The sequence below is a fragment of the Nuphar pumila genome, chromosome 2, assembly GCF_984573655.1.
Source record: "Nuphar pumila chromosome 2, dmNupPumi1.hap1.1, whole genome shotgun sequence".
NCBI lineage: Eukaryota > Viridiplantae > Streptophyta > Magnoliopsida > Nymphaeales > Nymphaeaceae > Nuphar > Nuphar pumila.
In genome coordinates, this window is record NC_143250.1 from 41,610,615 (window position 1) to 41,625,941 (window position 15,327).

Consider the following 15,327-nt stretch of genomic DNA (forward strand, 5'->3'; position numbering starts at 1 on the left):
TGATTAAGACCTGCAATTTTCCAATGTAAAAATGATAAAAATTATTATTTTACTGGTTTTGGTCCGAGTTTGATTCATGCAGTTCTTATCGGGTCCAGGTATGGTTTCTCTTATATATAGTGAATCTGATTAGACCCGGCTATGGACCCGATACAATAACCAAAAATTGAGCCCAAGTCTGGTTCTACCTGGGTCCCAACCAAAACCCGACCCGTTGACACCCCCTACCCAAGCCTGGCCTGTGACAGGCCGAGCCGGGCCAGCCCGCGAGCTGCCTGGCCCAATGCCCACCCTTACCCACAAGGGCTCCACTGATCATCTGATAGGGGCGACTTGTGAATGTCACTAAGTCGATGGGACGTCACAAGTTCAAAACCCACAGATTGCGTTTCTTGTCGAAAGGTCCAAGCTAGGTTTACTGGTGGGCAAGGGGACATCAAGGGTTTTACCAATTGGAGGCCAGCCAATTTACACTCCGTGATTTACGGGGAGGGTTTCATTTGAATTATTTGCAAAAAAAAAGAACGGTAGGTATTTCAATGTATGAAAATACATTTTTAGTTATATTATGCAAATTTATTAAACAATTAATAAAAATAATCAAGTAATATATGTACGTCTCAATTTCCATGTCATGATAGAAAACAAGGGAAAATATTATGATACACCCGTAGTAAAAGCCTATGAAAACAAATATGGGCTATATTATGAAAATATCGTCATATCTTTAAAACACAATACAATCCAAATTCATTTTTCTAACATAACCCCTCTTTTCTTTACCTTCTTTATATATTTACTTCTAGTCTTTAGCCGTAACTTTTTCTCGTGTATGATCTGATGGAACACAATGATAAACTATAACTACTATTACTGATATAAAAAAAAAACTTATTATTAAAAAGTTTTAAGAAATGGCAATGTTGAAATTGCGGTAAAAAAGAAATGGCAATGTTGAAATTGCGATAAAAAAGAAATGACAAATCATTTGACTTTAAGGATGAAAGAGTTCATGTTATGAATGCATTATATGCTATGTTTTTCTTATAAAATAGCCGTAATTAATGGTATGTTATTATTTAAACAAAAATTCATTTAAGGTCATACATTTTGCCTGATACATCTTAGGTCTCGAACAAGTGCTTAATGGGAAAAGTAGAAAGACCAAAATGATAATGACATGCCTGTCAATGAGTAAAAAATGGACTGTAGATATTTAGATGTAAGACTAGTTTATACTTTGAGAAACTGTGATATTTTAGTTGAAGTTAAAAATGATGATAATAGCTAAAAAATCTCACAATTTCATTGTTTAAATGAAAATGTCAAGATTTTATCATGACATGTTTTTTTTTTGCAAAATATAAAAAACATTTAGTTTATTTGTTGTATTTATTTTTATTCATATATGTTTTTTTAACTATCAAAATGTTTACTTTATTTGTTGTATTTATTTTTATTCATAAAAATAAACCACAGTATGTATTTTAATGCATGAAAATACATTTTAGTTATATTATTTGAATTTATTAAACATTTAGTAAAACATAATAAAAAAAATATGTACGTTTCAATGTCCATGTCATTATAGGAAACAAGGGAAAATATCCAAGGCACCCACAGTCAAAGCCTATGAAAACAAATATAGGCTATATTATGAAAATATCATGATCTTATAGCCATATCTTCAATACGCAATCCAAATTCATTTTTCCAGCATAACTACTCTTTCCTCTACCTTCTTTATATATTTACTTCTAGTCTTTAGCTGTAACTTTCTCTCGTGTATGATGTGATGCGACACAATGATAAATTACTACTGGGTAATACTGATATAAATAAAAACTTAGTATTAAAAAGTTTTAAGAAATGTCAATATTGAAATTATGGTAAAGAAAATGGCAAAGCATTTGAGTGTGAGAATGAAAAAGTGCATGTTATGAATGTATTATATGGCATGCTTTTCCTATAGAACAACGGTAATTGACGGTATGTTATTATTTAGATAAAATTTTATTTAGGGTCTTACTTTTTGCTTGATACATCTTAGCTCTCGAATGAGCGCCTAATGAGAAAAGTCAAAAAACCAAAATGATAATGACACTTATGCGTATCAATGGGTCAAAAATAGATTGTAGCCATTTGGATTTAAAACTAGTTTGGACTTTAAGGAAATGTGATATTTTAGTTTAAGTTAAAATTGATGATAATAGTTAAAAATCTCACAATTTTATTATTTAAATGAAAATGTCAAGATTTTATGATGTTTGATACATATATGTTTGTTTGTTTTTGCGAACTATAAAAAATGTTTAGTTTATTTGTTATATTTATTTTCATTCAAATATGTTTTGTTCAAAGTATCAAAATGTTTACTTTATTTGTTGTATTTATTTTATTCATAAAAACAAACCACACTAAATAGTTCACTACAAGAAAATGCTAATTAGCGACGAAAATTTGGGACGGTTTTTTTTCGACGCAAATTTGCGACGGATTTTTTCCGTCACAAATTTGCTATGGATTAGCTAGAGACAACTATTTGTCGCTAACATTCGAAATATTTGCAAAATTAGCGACGAAAATATCTCCCTCGCTAAATTCGTCTCTAATTAGCGATGTATTAGCGACAATATTTTTTCGTCGCCAAAACACTACAAAAAAATGCTAATTAGCAACGAAATTAGCGAGAGCATTTTTTCGTCGCTAATTAGCTACAGAAAAATTTTCTCGCTAATTCCGTTGATTTAAACCGTCCCACCTGAGGCGCGAAATTTTTCCTCCCCCCGTTCGAAATTTTCCCTCCCTCCGTTTTTCCCTCCTCCCGTTCGATTTAAACTGTCCCCACCTGAGGCGCTTCTTAGGACGCCAAAAGCACCGCCCTTCCTCTGACGACGCGTAGTAGCCTCTCACACCCTCCAAGCGTGACAATGGCATCGACCTCCGAAGGCCAAAGGCTCGCGAGATCAACTGCCGCTACCTCTCCCCAGCGTCGTCCTCCTCCTCCCGACGGTGCCCCTCGCCAGTCTCCACCGCCTGTCCCGCCTCTCCCTCGTCGGATCTCGTCTCCACTACGACCCCGAAAAGGTCGCAGTCAGCCAATCAACGCCGCTCCTCTACCCCCTCCTGCGCGTCCACTCCTTCGCTGACAGTTTATTCCGTGAAGCGGGCGTCGGAGGTCCTCTGGTCGTCGATGCGGAGCTTGTCGGTCTCCTTCTAGGGGGAGTCGTTCTCCCTCACGAATGGCCGCCGTGAGAGGCCGCCTGCGGCTGCCTGCGTCTCTTCTCCCGTCGTGACTGGCTCACTGCGAAAGAGCGTCCCGATGCCGAAACACGCCAGTTTTATGAAAAAAAATTGCTCTTTGCCGCAGAACGCGTCGGCAGAGAGCAAATTTTTTTTTTTAAATTTAACGATAGATTAGTGACGAATATTATCCATCGCTAATTTAAAATTGCGAAGGACTCACGATGGATCATGTCTGTCACTTCTGTCGCTAATCCGTCACAAATTAGCGAGGAAAGTAGCGACGGATAAGTTCTGTCACTACTTAGCGTCGAAAAATTCATGATGAAAGTTATCCATCTCTAATCCGACGCTAATCAGTCGCTAAACTGTTTAGCGACGGATTAACAATGAATTTAGGTCGTCGCTAATCTACATGTTTCTTGTAGTGGTTTAATGCATGAAAACACATTTTTAATTATATTATTTGAGTTTATTAAATATTTAGTAAACAGTAATCAAATAATATATATATGTATGTCTTAATGTTCATGACATGATAGGAAATAAGGAAAAAATTTTGATACACCCATAGTCAAGCCTACGAAAACAAATATGAACTATAGTATAAAAATATCATGATCTTCTCGCCATATCTTTAAAACACAATAAAATTTAAATTCATTTTTCCAACATAACTCCACTTTGCTCAACCTTCTTTACATATATATTTTTTTGAGTCTTTAGTTGTAACTTTTTCTGGTGTATGATGTGATGAAACACAACGATAAACTATAACTACTCAGTATTACTGATATAAATAGCAACTTATTATTAAAAAGTTTTAAGAAATGACCATGTTGGAATTTGGGTAAAAAAAGAAATCACAAAGCATTCGAGTGTAAGGAAGAAAAAGTGCATGTTATGAATGCACTATATGCCATATTTTTCTTATAAAACTACTTTAATTGAGGGTATGCTATTATTTAGAAATAACTTCATTTTGGGTCTTAACTTTTTGCTTAATACATCTTATGTCTCGAACGAGTGCCTAATGGGAAAAGTTGAATAACCAAAATGAAAATCACAGTTAAGCATGTTAATGGGTTGGAAATAGACTGTAGCCATTTATATTTAAAACTAGTATAGACTTTGAGAAAATGTGATATTTTTGTTTAAGTTAAAAATGATAATAATAGTTAAAAAATCTCACAATTTCATTGTTTAAATTAAAATGTCAAGATTTTATCATGACATATATGTTTGATTGTTTTTTGCAAACTATAAAAAATGTTTAGTTTATTTGTTATATTTATATTTATTTACATATATTTTTTTTGCAAACTATAAAAATGCTTACTTTATTTATTGTATTTATTTTTATTTATAAAAATAAACCACAATATGTATTTTAATGCATGAAAACACATTTTAGTTATATTATTTGAATTTATTTAAACAAATATATAAAGCTCGTCTTCCCCTCAAATGGGTGGGTGCGTGGCATCCACTAATTAGGCTGGGAACTTTGAATGGTACTTGGTTCGATGATGAGATCTTCCCTCGGGTTTTTATATGCTTGTATCTGCCCTAAACATCCCAAAAATGACAGGGAAAACTTCAAGATGATATAAGTGAGAGTTTGCTTTAGTTGATAATGAGAGATTGGAAACATGTCAGCTTAGTTTGGTGGAAGCAGTGTAATAAGTGGCTAATGGGCAAAATGATTCCCACTATACTAGATGTTTGGACTTTGGAGGACTCTTTCTATTTTCACAAGTTGGGGGGGGGGGGGGGGGGGGGGGTCCTTTGGATTATTTGAAAAAAAACCACAATAGGTATTTTAAAGCATTAAAACACATTTTTAGTTATAATATATGAATTTATTAAACATTTAGTAAAAAACAATCAAATAATATATGTATGCCTCAATGTCCTTGTCATAATAAGAAACAAGGGAAAATAGCTTAAACACCCACAATCAAAGCCTATGAAAACAAATATGGGCTATATTATGAAAGTGTCATGATCTTATCATTATATTTTTAAAATGCAATACAATCGAAATTCATTTTTCTAACATAACTCCACTTTGCTCGACCTTCTTTATATATTTTTTCTTTTTTGTCTTTAGCTATAACTTTCTTTGGTGTATGATGTGATGCAACACAACGATAAACTATAACTATTACTGATATGAATAAAAACTTATTATTAAAAAGTTTTAAGAAATGACAATGTTAAAATTCGGGAAAATAAATCACAAAGCATTTGAGTGTAAGGAAGAAAAAGTGCATGTTATGAATGCATTATATGGCATGTTTTTCTTATAAAACAACTGTAATTGATGATATGTTATTATTTATAAAAAACTTCATTTATGGTCTTAACTTTTGACTAATACATCTTATGTCTCAAACGAGTGCCTAATGGGAAAAGTCGAATAACCAAAATGATAATGACAATTAAGGTGTTCAATGGGTCGGAAATGGACTGTAGCAATTTATATTTAAAATTAGTATAGACTTTGACAAAATGTGATATTTTAGTTTAAGTTAGAAATGATGATAATAGTTAAAAAATCTCATAATTTTATTGTTTAAATGAAAATGTCAAGATTTTATCATGACATATATGTTTGTTTGTTTTTTTGCAAGCTATAAAATTTGTTTAGTTTATTTATTGTATTTATTTTTATTTATATATGTTTTTTTGCAAACTATCAAAATGTTTACTTTATTTGTTGTATTTATTTTATTCATAAAAATAAACTAGAATAGGTATTTTAATGCATGAAAACACATTTTTAGTTATGTTATTTGAATTTATTGAACATTGAGTAAAAAATAATCAAATAATATATGTATGTCTCAATGTCCATTCCATGATAGGAAACAAGAGAAATATTTGATACACCCACAATCAAAGCCTATGAAAAAAAATATGGACTGTATTATGAAAATATCATGATTTTATCGCCATATATTTAAAACACAATACAATTCAAATTTATTTTTCCAACATAACTCCTATTCCATCTACTTTCTTTATATATATTAACGTTTAGTATTTAGTTGTAACTTTATCTTGTGTATGATGTGATGCAACACAATGATAAACTATAACCACTGGGTATTACTGATATAAATAGAATCTTATTATTAAAAAGTTTTAAAAAATGACAATGTTGGAATTGGAGTAAAAAAGAAATGGCAAAGCATTTGAGTGTAAGAATGAAAAAATGCATGTTATGAAAGCATTATACGACTAGGGGTGGGCATCGGGCCGGCCCAGCCCACGTTTTAGCCCAGTACTTAACGGGCTTTGGTTTGAAGAGAAGCCCATAGCCCGGCCCATTGGCCTAACGGGCAAATGTGAAGCGGACCAGGTTCGGTCTGACCTTTGGTTTGAAGAGAAGCCCATGGCCCGGCCCATTAGCCTAATGGGCCAATGTGAAACAGACCAGGTTCGGCCTGAACCAACCTTAAAATGCATAAAAGCTTGATTAGAATTATGGGTTAACGAGAGAATGGCAGGTTCTCATGCAACTAATTCTTAATTAGTGCAACTAATTAGGTAAATAGTAATAATTAATAAATAGCAAATTCTCATGCAACTGGTTAGGTAAATAATAATAGTTATCTAAGTTACTATGTAATAGTTAATTTTAAAAAAAATTATATTATTAAAAAAATAATAACTCAGGCCCATCGGGCTGGCCCGATAGCCTGCAGGCCGCCCTAAGCCTAGCCTAAGTATATAATGGGCAGGGTTTCGGCCTGGTACCTAACGGGCCCAAACCCAGCCAATGGCGGGCCGGGTCGAGATGCCAGGCCGCTTGCCCACCCCTATATACGATATGTTTTTCCTATAAAACAACCGTAATTGATGGTATGTTATTATTTATAGAAAATTTCATTTAGGGTTTTACCTTTTGCCTGATATATTGAGGTCTCGCACGAGTACCTAATAGGAAAAATTGAAGAACCAAAATGATAATAACAGTCATATCTATCAATGGGTCAAAAATGGACATAAGCCATTTATATTTAAAACAACTTTAGACTTTGAGAAAATGTGATATTTTAGTTTAACTTAAAAAGGATGATAATAGTTAAAAATCTCATAATTTTATTGTTTAAATGAAAATGTCAATATCATGACATATATGTTTGTTTGTTTTTTACAAACTATAAAAAATGTTGAGTTTATTTGTTGTATATATATATATATATTTCTGCAAACTATCAAAATGTTTTCTTTATTTGTTATATTTATTTTTATTCATAGAAATAAACCACAATAAGTATTTTAATGCATGAAAATAGAACTTTAGTTATGTTATTTAAATTTATTAAACATTTAGTAAAAATTAATAAAATAATAATATACGTCTCAATGTCCATGTCATGATAGGAAACAAGAGAAAATATTCGATACACCGTAGAGTCAAATTCTATGAAGAAAAATATGGGCTATATTCTGAAAATGTCATGATCTTATCGCCATATCTTTGAATAATAATACGATCCAAATTCATTTTTCCAACATAACTCTTATTTCCTCTACCTTCTTTATATATATATTTTTTTCGAGAGAGAAAGCTGGGGTTAGGCAGACCCGTACTTGTTTATTGAAAAATATACAACTAGAAACATATTAAGAAGGGGAAATCCAATTTGGACAGGTTGAACCATTCTTCATCTTCCATTGAGATAGCCAATGAGGACACAAAACAAGCTATACCGTTCGTTACTTTAGCATTGTGATTAAAGACCACTCTTTTAAAACAAAGAAGACGACCTGTCACCTGTTGTAACGGATTTGAATGATGGATTGGTGGTTCTTTAATTCGGTACAGATGGGTCACCGAATTTGATGGGGCATGTCGCTAGGAGGACTTAAACCTCAATCTATGTGAAGACACATGATCCATCAGTTAAGTTATTCCAGCCTTCTTCACATGGTGGGTTTCTTCCTCAATCTTGATCTCATTTCTAACTTGTGTCTCTACCATTGACAGTTGTCATGATCATGGATCTCTCTCTCTCTCTCTCTCTCTCTCTCTCTCTCTCTATATATATATATATATATATATATATATAAGGATCTTTGGAGAATTGGGCTTTAACTCCATTATTAACATGGAGATAATACCTCAATAAACTCTATAACCCTCTCTATAACTCATATAATCAAGTTTCATAATTAGGCTTAATGAGTCCACCAATCTTATGGCTCTTGGGGTTCCAGTGTGAGATCCTATGGCTACACTAGATTCAAAACCAGGATCGAACAGTAAATGATTCATATTCAGGTTGGATATGACTAATACAAGGGTCAACTAATCAAATATTGGCTAACGGGTTGGACTAAACAATGAAAAAGCATCTGTTGTTTTGAATGACCCACGTTTAGAAATATCAGCGAAACCCCAAAAAATTGTGGGACCCACAAAAATATCAGGTGAGTCCCACAAAAATATCTCACCAAAAATATCTTGTGGGCCCTACATAAATATCCCATAGAATTAATTAGGTGGGCTCCACAGAGATATCAAAGTCATTTTGTTACTTTATCCCCAAGTTTGGGTTTTGGATTAAGTAAAGGGTTTGGATCAGATTCACACCACATGTGAATCCAAGATACATATAAAAAACTATAAATAGGGATGAGCCTTCTTTAGAAAAATCGCCACCCCCTCCTTTCTCCTCTTTTTCACTCTAGCTCCTCTCTCTTGGTTCTAGCCTAGATCAAGCCCACTTGCAATGAGCTTGGACCTGCTTAGCCTAGGCTGAGCTCAGCTGGTCAAGACTCACTTGACCTATTAGGTTAGTTTTTCTCTCTCCTCTTTTGTTTTGGTCTTAGCCTAGGTCAAACCTACTTGATATAGACTTAGCCTAGTTGGGGTGAGCTTGGACCCACTTGACCTAGTTCAAACCCAGTTGGGATATGACCCCTTGGTCTTGACAGCTTGATTTTCTCTACCCCTTTTTTGCCTAAACCCAACCCATCTGAGTAAACCTAACCTAGTTACGGTAGGTTCGAACTCAGTTGGACCTAAGCTAGGTCCAAACCGGTTTTTGGTCTAGACTTCGTCGGATAGCTGTTTCATCGAAAGTTGCAAGAGACACTCTTGGTTGTGACTGTACCAGACGTAAAAGACCTGCCAGCCATGATCTAAGAGTGCCTCAACAACCTCGTTGGAGCACCACCACATATCTTGGTAGGTTTGCACACTAATCAATGCCAAAGTTTTACTCTTCTCAATATATATATATATATATATATATATATATATATATATATATATATATATATATATATATATAACTTATGCATTTAAGATTGTCGCCGCATCGAACGATGCCAAGGCTCCTGTTTTTCGCACATTATATATATATGTATTTGTTTATACTGTTAAGATTACTGTCACGTCGAATGATGCCAAGGTTTCTGCTTTCTGTATATTACATATATATGCATTTGCTTATGATTTTAAGATTGTCATCGCGTTGAACGATGTCAAGGCTCTTGTTTTCTGCAATTTGCTTATACTTTTAAGATTGTTGTCACATCGAACGATGTCAAGGTTGCTGCTTTTTGTAAGTTATTTAGTTCAGTTTCTCCTGCCAAACATTAAATATGCTTTCATTTACACCATCCTGCTATATCGCACAGGCTTATGCTTATATTACATATAACTACGCATAAATGAGTGTTCAAATAGAGAACAAGTCTTATCACCAATGCGATTTCATATGTCGCTCCTCAATAAAGATTCTGATTGACAAAAGAAGCTCCTATTGGAAAGGCTTTGCTCTTGCCCAAAATTACTTTTTCATAAAAATCTAAGTCACTTGCGCATGACTTAACTAAGACCTAAGGTTCCAACGAACCGCGATAGATGTGAAGTACGCACAACAGTGCACATCTATCCCCGAGTTAAGTGTAACGTTTCCTTCATCAAAGAGGAAAAGTGTTGTCGATTTTTCTAAAAAGATGCTCACTGAGCTTAAAAGAATGCAACACTTTCTCCGTTAAAGAGAGGAAGACTGTTGAATTTTTTGAAAGAAGCTCTCCGAGCTTAAAAAGAGCGTAGCACGTACTTCATCAAAGAGAGAAGGTGTTGCCCAATTTCTAACAAGTTACTTTCTACAAGTAGAAAAGGTCATCACTCTTCCTCCGTCAAGTAGAGGAAGTGTTGCCGAAATGTTTAGCAAAATGTTTTCCTAAACTGATTTGAATGGCACAATGATGCCCCTGTAGTCGGAATGCTGCCAGAATGGCTCGTTCCACCTTCCCCTGTAGGGAACCCTACTTGTAAGGGTCGATGCGCCACAATAATTGTTGTGCCTTGAATATGTCAAGTGCTTGTTGCGGATACATACGCCGAGCAGTCGATCCAATATGATCGTGGTACATGCATGCTCATGTAAAATACTGTTGTACAATTACACTCATAAAGGTCAGAGTATCGGAGTTCGTTGTCCACCCAAAAGAGGTAAATTGCTCATGAAGGTCGTAGATGTTGAGAGCAGAGTCTTACATGCATATGAATAAAACTTAATGATAGTTCCTAGACCACATGGTTGGATCGTGCTTCAAAATACTGAATGGAGTTGGGATACATATTTCCTCAGTACTGAATACACTGGTTGCCCGAGTGGTATTCGAATGTGCTATAAAGAACGATTATGTTGCCAAACCCCTTCAGGACTTACGCTAGTCATGGAAGACGATGATGGTATAGCCCTCAAGTGACACATATTTATTATGAACTAAAGAGTTCAAGGGACGTCCCTGTCAATCTGAAGGTCTGGTTATCCTTAAGATCTAAGGATTAGACCTCACTACTACAGTAGATGATGCATCTGAAATGACCTGGTGGAGTTATCTCGGAATGAGTTCTACCGCCTCATTATGAACATGGTCATATGGCCTCTGGGGCATCTAAAATACATGGAATAATATAAACCCACAGATGGCTTCGTTTGACGCCAAAGATAAGTTCTCCTGTATATCGGGGGTGAAGGAGTTAATATCAAAATAATGCATTAGTTCTAGGTTCAACGATGTATGATTATATAAATGAATGACGTTGAACTGATGATTCTTGCATAACCTTGTGGAAGGTGTTGAGATCGATATACTACTTGGCCGATAGAGCAAAGACTCGTGTTGTATTCGCATAACTAAGCTAAGCTCGCAGAGCTCTTGCTTGGATTCATGGGATACATATGTATCAAGTCTTAGAGACTTGAGCTTAATGTTCTAATTGAAGTCATGAAGAGGCTTACGTGATATATGTCAAGTCTTGGAGACTTGAGCTTAATGTTTCAATTGTGGTTGTGAGGAGGCTTTCAAGATATACGCTAAGTCGTAGAGACTTGAGTGTTGTTATTGTGAATTGTGACCCTAAGTAGTATGTGTAATTTCACGAGTTTATACTTGATTTGATTTGAATGCTTTCCTACCAGACCAACGATGGTTCTGACTCTATTTAATGGAAAATATAGGTACTAAACCTGCGATGTGATATATGGAGCAAGACGACATCGAGTTTTGGGGTTTCTTCATATAGTGTTGCACCACTTTTTTTATAAAACCAGTTTCATAGAATACTATTTTTTCAAGTAGTGATGTTTGTAATAAACAACTTGTTTTGATAAATTAAACACTTTGGTGGTCAATGAGTACTTAGCCACATCCTTGTGACTTGTTCGGTATTTTCTAAAACCGACGACTCATTATTGTCCATTTTTGTCGCTAAAAACTTTTTTTAAGTTTTGCTATAAAGAAAAAAAAAGAAATCCATGAATTTTTGACCAAGTAATGTTTTGGAAATTTGGGGCGTTACAATGCAAGAGTCTCACCCCGAGGGTGAGCAGGATTCTGTCAGCCAGTATGACAACGTCCTGCAATAAAATGTCGTTTATGTGGTTGCCCAGATGGATAGGGCAAGCATTGAGAAGATCTGAGAATTCAAAGGTTATGATCAAACCTATGATAGGTATGGAGCAACATTGTTTGTGGATCCACTATCCCAAGGTATACCACTATAGGACTGGGTAAAGTGGGTTTGAATCATGTGTTTAGAAGACTTAGTTGGGTCTTTGACTTAGCCTGAAACAAACATCCTTAATAAAAAAAATTTGAAAGCCACAGAGCTCTTGATCAAGAAGGGTGAAACCAAAAGCTTACAAAATTTTGAAGAGAATTTGCTTTCAAATAATGATGATACTATCCTCAAAATTTGGCACCACATATACTAAGTATGTTCAAATTCTTCACATCCAAAATCACTTATTTCAAACTTATTTAGAACCACTTTACCCTTTGCATGTAATTTGCTCCGACCTTCACATAAATATGTTAAGAACCTCTAAAGAGATTCACATGGTATTCACATATACCTCCCAACCTTCGCATGAATATGTTACGAACATTCAAAAGATAAAGAAGATTCACATGATATTTGTGCAGACCTGCTGACATTTGCACAAATATCATGAGAACCATTAAAAAACTAAATTCTAAGGAGATTCACATAATATTTGTGTGGACCTCCTGACCTTCACACAAATATCTTGCAAACCTTCAAAAAACTAAAATCCAATATGAAAATTCATATGATATTTGCGCAGACCTCCTCACCTTTGCACAAATATCATGCGAACCTCTGAAAGACTAAAATCTAACTAAGGAGAATCATATAATATTTATGATGAGCTCTTGACATTCACACAAATATCATGTGAACCGTTGAAAGACTAAAATCTAATAAAGGAGATTCACATAATATTTGTGCAAACCTTCAGAAGACTAAAATCTAAGTAAAAAGATTCAATGGGATTTAAGTGGACCTTATGGCATTCACACAAATATCTTGTGAACCTCTTAAAGACTAAAATTAAAACAAGAAGATTAACATGATATTTGTTTGGATCTCTTGACCTTCAAACAAATAGCTTGAGAACATTTGTTTGTAGTAAGGTTGATTACAATACATGAAAGTACACTTAACACTATGCTTTGGTACTTAATTGAATTTATATGACACTTCATAAGATATTTATGCGAAGGTCAAGAGGTTTGCACAAATATCATGCAAATATCCTTAGTTGGATTTGTCTTTTGGACGTTTGCAAGATATTTATGTGAAGGTCAAAAGGTCCGTGCAAATATTATGTGAATCTCCTTAGTTGGGTATTAGTCTTTTAGAGGTTTGCAAAATATTTGTGAAAAGGTTACGAGATTTGCGCAAATATCATGCGAAACACATTAATTGCATTTTAGTCTTTTAGAGATTCACAGGATATTTATGCGAAGGTCAGGAAGTCTGTACAAATATCATGTGAACTTCTCAGTTGAGTTTTAGTCTTTCATAGGTTCGCGAGATATTTATGAGAAGGTCAAGAGGTTTGCTCAAATATCATGTGAATCTCCTTGGTTAGATTTCAGTCTTTTGGAGGTTCATGCAAATATCATGTGAGTCTTCTTAGTTGTATTTGTCATTCAAAGGTTCATATGATATTTGTGTAAAGGTTAGGAAGTCCACACAAATATCATGTGAATCTTCTTAGTTGAATTTGTTTTTTGAAGGCTCACAGGATATTTGTGCAAAGGTTAAGAGGTCCACACAATGCAAATCTCTTGCATGATATCTATGCAAAGGTCAGGAGGTCCGCACAAATTTTATGTGAATCTCCTTAGTTAGATTTTAGCCTTTCATAGGTTTACATAATATTTATGTGAAAGTTAGGAGGTCTACACAAATATCATGATCCTTAGTTGAATTTATCTTTTAAAGGTTTGCAACGTTTTTATGTGAATATAAAGAGGTTTGCGTAAATTACATGGAAAGGGTAAAATAATCATAAATAAGTCTATAATCAGTGATTTTGGTTATGCAATTTTTTTTGACATATTTCTTGATATTTATGAAAATGCACCAAATTTTGAGGATACTACAATTATTTTCAAATTTGCTTTCATATAATAAAAATTTGCTTTTCTCAATATGAAAACTTTCTTGATGTTGAAAATGCATTTTTTTTATGTTAGAAAATTATAATTTTTCAAAAGTTATGTTGTTATGATCTTAGAAAAATGACACTAATAAACACATAAATATACATTTAAGTAAAAGCATAAACCTGGTCTATATTTGAGTCACTTATTGTTTCGGTTGTCATTTCTTATTCATTGTCCTTCGTGCTTAAATGTTTTGCGCTTTCATGAACATGCACCAAGGCATTTCTCAAACGTACATTTCTTGTTTGCCCAACTTTTCTTGCACCAAGTCTTTACTCTAATAAGCTTTTCCACATGAACAATTGGGTTCCACTCATCCCATATGTCATCCCAATCATCATATTATTTATGCGAGTTGTTTTGATCAAATCTGACCCAAAAGATAGTAAATCAGATTAAGGAGAATAATATGAATATTGATAATGAAATCTGGAAAGCCAAAAAAAAACTACAATGATGTAAACACAATCTTCATATGCAAAAAATATAATGAAACTGATCGTACTATTCTTGCAAAATGTTGTGCTTCCCGAAATGCCTACCAATTTGACAAAATCCCTCACATATCCAAAATTACCGATTCTCAACTTTTTTAGGATATTTTTGCACTTTACTTACGATATATGTAGGAAATTCACAATCTTTTAATAAAAATAGAGATTTTACAAACATCTGCAAATACAGTACGACCTATGCAAAGATAACCTATGAACCTCACTTAAGTAAATACTCTCATCAAAGAGGTTCACAAATGTGTGTTGACATTTACAAAAACTTTTTGTGAATGTCTCTAACTTTCACACTCTAATAAGACCGCAAATACAATACAACTTTCACAAATATAGTATGACCTAATGAGACCTCTGCAAATACAATATAACTTTTACAAATATAGCATGACCTTCACAAATATACTATAACTTTCACAAAGAAAACCTATGAACCTCCTTTAACTAAATACTCGCCAAGGAGGTTCGCAAATGTCTGCTAACATTCGTAAATACTTGTTGTGAATGTTTTTGATGTTCGCACTCTAATTCAAACTTCGCAAATACAGTACAACTTTTA